The sequence below is a fragment of the Musa acuminata genome, unplaced genomic scaffold (assembly GCF_036884655.1).
Source record: "Musa acuminata AAA Group cultivar baxijiao unplaced genomic scaffold, Cavendish_Baxijiao_AAA HiC_scaffold_443, whole genome shotgun sequence".
NCBI lineage: Eukaryota > Viridiplantae > Streptophyta > Magnoliopsida > Zingiberales > Musaceae > Musa > Musa acuminata.
In genome coordinates this window covers 70,001-75,000 of record NW_027020690.1, presented here as the reverse complement: position 1 = coordinate 75,000, position 5,000 = coordinate 70,001, and positions in this window count along the sequence as shown.

The window sequence follows — 5,000 nt, the reverse complement described above, 5'->3', positions numbered from 1 at the left end:
CAGCGAGCGAAGCGAGAGGCAGCACCGTCCCTGCTATACGAAAGCCCCATCCAGCCCTGTGCCACCCGGGGGGTTCCAGGGTGCTGAGATGGCTGACGTTTTGCTCCGCTCACGACGGTCACCGCACCACGCAAGAACAGGCCAAAAACTGGCCAAAACAGCCCAAAAACGGGCCAAAACTGGCCATTTTTGGCTGCGCGAGCGAGCGGCGAGCGGCGAACAGCGAGCGAAGCGAGAGGCAGCACCGTCCCTGCTATACGAAAGCCCCATCCAGCCCTGTGCCACCCGGGGGGTTCCAGGGTGCTGAGATGGCTGACGTTTTGCTCCGCTCTCGACGGTCACCGCGCAATGCAAGAACAGGCCAAAAACTGGCCAAAACGGCCCAAAAACGGGCCAAAACTGGCCATTTTTGGCTGCGCGAGCGGCGAGCGGCGGACAGCGAGCGAAGCGAGAGGCAGCACCGTCCCTGCTATACGAAAGCCCCATCCAGCCCTGTGCCACCCGGGGGGTTCCAGGGTGCTGAGATGGCTGACGTTTTGCTCCGCTCTCGACGGTCACCGCGCAATGCAAGAACAGGCCAAAAACTGGCCAAAACGGCCCAAAAACGGGCCAAAACTGGCCATTTTTGGCTGCGCGAGCGAGCGGCGAGCGGCGGACAGCGAGCGAAGCGAGAGGCAGCACCGTCCCTGCTATACGAAAGCCCCATCCAGCCCTGTGCCACCCGGGGGGTTCCAGGGTGCTGAGATGGCTGACGTTTTGCTCCGCTCTCGACGGTCACCGCGCAATGCAAGAACAGGCCAAAAACTGGCCAAAACGGCCCAAAAACGGGCCAAAACTGGCCATTTTTGGCTGCACGAGCGAGCGGCGAGCGGCGGACAGCGAGCGAAGCGAGAGGCAGCACCGTCCCTGCTATACGAAAGCCCCATCCAGCCCTGTGCCACCCGGGGGGTTCCAGGGTGCTGAGATGGCTGACGTTTTGCTCCGCTCTCGACGGTCACCGCGCAATGCAAGAACAGGCCAAAAACTGGCCAAAACGGCCCAAAAACGGGCCAAAACTGGCCATTTTTGGCTGCACGAGCGAGCGGCGAGCGGCGGACAGCGAGCGAAGCGAGAGGCAGCACCGTCCCTGCTATACGAAAGCCCCATCCAGCCCTGTGCCACCCGGGGGGTTCCAGGGTGCTGAGATGGCTGACGTTTTGCTCCGCTCTCGACGGTCACCGCGCAATGCAAGAACAGGCCAAAAACTGGCCAAAACGGCCCAAAAACGGGCCAAAACTGGCCATTTTTGGCTGCACGAGCGAGCGGCGAGCGGCGGACAGCGAGCGAAGCGAGAGGCAGCACCGTCCCTGCTATACGAAAGCCCCATCCAGCCCTGTGCCACCCGGGGGGTTCCAGGGTGCTGAGATGGCTGACGTTTTGCTCCGCTCTCGACGGTCACCGCGCAATGCAAGAACAGGCCAAAAACTGGCCAAAACGGCCCAAAAACGGGCCAAAACTGGCCATTTTTGGCTGCGCGAGCGAGCGGCGAGCGGCGGACAGCGAGCGAAGCGAGAGGCAGCACCGTCCCTGCTATACGAAAGCCCCATCCAGCCCTGTGCCACCCGGGGGGTTCCAGGGTGCTGAGATGGCTGACGTTTTGCTCCGCTCTCGACGGTCACCGCGCAATGCAAGAACAGGCCAAAAACTGGCCAAAACGGCCCAAAAACGGGCCAAAACTGGCCATTTTTGGCTGCACGAGCGAGCGGCGAGCGGCGGACAGCGAGCGAAGCGAGAGGCAGCACCGTCCCTGCTATACGAAAGCCCCATCCAGCCCTGTGCCACCCGGGGGGTTCCAGGGTGCTGAGATGGCTGACGTTTTGCTCCGCTCTCGACGGTCACCGCGCAATGCAAGAACAGGCCAAAAACTGGCCAAAACGGCCCAAAAACGGGCCAAAACTGGCCATTTTTGGCTGCACGAGCGAGCGGCGAGCGGCGGACAGCGAGCGAAGCGAGAGGCAGCACCGTCCCTGCTATACGAAAGCCCCATCCAGCCCTGTGCCACCCGGGGGGGTTCCAGGGTGCTGAGATGGCTGACGTTTTGCTCCGCTCTCGACGGTCACCGCGCAATGCAAGAACAGGCCAAAAACTGGCCAAAACGGCCCAAAAACGGGCCAAAACTGGCCATTTTTGGCTGCACGAGCGAGCGGCGAGCGGCGGACAGCGAGCGAAGCGAGAGGCAGCACCGTCCCTGCTATACGAAAGCCCCATCCAGCCCTGTGCCACCCGGGGGGTTCCAGGGTGCTGAGATGGCTGACGTTTTGCTCCGCTCTCGACGGTCACCGCGCAATGCAAGAACAGGCCAAAAACTGGCCAAAACGGCCCAAAAACGGGCCAAAACTGGCCATTTTTGGCTGCGCGAGCGAGCGGCGAGCGGCGGACAGCGAGCGAAGCGAGAGGCAGCACCGTCCCTGCTATACGAAAGCCCCATCCAGCCCTGTGCCACCCGGGGGGTTCCAGGGTGCTGAGATGGCTGACGTTTTGCTCCGCTCTCGACGGTCACCGCGCAATGCAAGAACAGGCCAAAAACTGGCCAAAACGGCCCAAAAACGGGCCAAAACTGGCCATTTTTGGCTGCACGAGCGAGCGGCGAGCGGCGGACAGCGAGCGAAGCGAGAGGCAGCACCGTCCCTGCTATACGAAAGCCCCATCCAGCCCTGTGCCACCCGGGGGGTTCCAGGGTGCTGAGATGGCTGACGTTTTGCTCCGCTCTCGACGGTCACCGCGCAATGCAAGAACAGGCCAAAAACTGGCCAAAACGGCCCAAAAACGGGCCAAAACTGGCCATTTTTGGCTGCACGAGCGAGCGGCGAGCGGCGGACAGCGAGCGAAGCGAGAGGCAGCACCGTCCCTGCTATACGAAAGCCCCATCCAGCCCTGTGCCACCCGGGGGGTTCCAGGGTGCTGAGATGGCTGACGTTTTGCTCCGCTCTCGACGGTCACCGCGCAATGCAAGAACAGGCCAAAAACTGGCCAAAACGGCCCAAAAACGGGCCAAAACTGGCCATTTTTGGCTGCACGAGCGAGCGGCGAGCGGCGGACAGCGAGCGAAGCGAGAGGCAGCACCGTCCCTGCTATACGAAAGCCCCATCCAGCCCTGTGCCACCCGGGGGGTTCCAGGGTGCTGAGATGGCTGACGTTTTGCTCCGCTCTCGACGGTCACCGCGCAATGCAAGAACAGGCCAAAAACTGGCCAAAACGGCCCAAAAACGGGCCAAAACTGGCCATTTTTGGCTGCACGAGCGAGCGGCGAGCGGCGGACAGCGAGCGAAGCGAGAGGCAGCACCGTCCCTGCTATACGAAAGCCCCATCCAGCCCTGTGCCACCCGGGGGGTTCCAGGGTGCTGAGATGGCTGACGTTTTGCTCCGCTCTCGACGGTCACCGCGCAATGCAAGAACAGGCCAAAAACTGGCCAAAACGGCCCAAAAACGGGCCAAAACTGGCCATTTTTGGCTGCACGAGCGAGCGGCGAGCGGCGGACAGCGAGCGAAGCGAGAGGCAGCACCGTCCCTGCTATACGAAAGCCCCATCCAGCCCTGTGCCACCCGGGGGGTTCCAGGGTGCTGAGATGGCTGACGTTTTGCTCCGCTCTCGACGGTCACCGCGCAATGCAAGAACAGGCCAAAAACTGGCCAAAACGGCCCAAAAACGGGCCAAAACTGGCCATTTTTGGCTGCACGAGCGAGCGGCGAGCGGCGGACAGCGAGCGAAGCGAGAGGCAGCACCGTCCCTGCTATACGAAAGCCCCATCCAGCCCTGTGCCACCCGGGGGGTTCCAGGGTGCTGAGATGGCTGACGTTTTGCTCCGCTCTCGACGGTCACCGCGCAATGCAAGAACAGGCCAAAAACTGGCCAAAACGGCCCAATAACGGGCCAAAACTGGCCATTTTTGGCTGCACGAGCGAGCGGCGAGCGGCGGACAGCGAGCGAAGCGAGAGGCAGCACCGTCCCTGCTATACGAAAGCCCCATCCAGCCCTGTGCCACCCGGGGGGTTCCAGGGTGCTGAGATGGCTGACGTTTTGCTCCGCTCTCGACGGTCACCGCGCAATGCAAGAACAGGCCAAAAACTGGCCAAAACGGCCCAAAAACGGGCCAAAACTGGCCATTTTTGGCTGCACGAGCGAGCGGCGAGCGGCGGACAGCGAGCGAAGCGAGAGGCAGCACCGTCCCTGCTATACGAAAGCCCCATCCAGCCCTGTGCCACCCGGGGGGTTCCAGGGTGCTGAGATGGCTGACGTTTTGCTCCGCTCTCGACGGTCACCGCGCAATGCAAGAACAGGCCAAAAACTGGCCAAAACGGCCCAAAAACGGGCCAAAACTGGCCATTTTTGGCTGCGCGAGCGAGCGGCGAGCGGCGGACAGCGAGCGAAGCGAGAGGCAGCACCGTCCCTGCTATATACGAAAGCCCCATCCAGCCCTGTGCCACCCGGGGGGTTCCAGGGTGCTGAGATGGCTGACGTTTTGCTCCGCTCACGACGGTCACCGCACCACGCAAGAACGGACCATAAACAGGCCAAAACAGCCCAAAAACGGGCCAAAACTGGTCATTTTTGGCTGCGCGAGCGAGCGGCGAGCGGCGAACAGCGAGCGAAGCGTGAGGCAGCACCGTCCCTGCTATACGAAAGCCCCATCCAGCCCTGTGCCACCCGGGGGGTTCCAGGGTGCTGAGATGGCTGACGTTTTGCTCCGCTCACGACGGTCACCGCGCCATGCAAGAACGGACCAAAAACAGGCCAAAACAGCCCAAAAACGGGCCAAAACTGGCCATTTTTGGCTGAGCGAGCGAGCGGTGAGCGGCGAACAGCGAGCGAAGCGAGAGGCAGCACCGTCCCTGCTATACGAAAGCCCCATCCAGCCCTGTGCCACCCGGGGGGTTCCAGGGTGCTGAGATGGCTGACGTTTTGCTCCGCTCACAGACGGTCGCCGTGCCACGCAAGAACGGACCAAAAACAGGCCAAAACA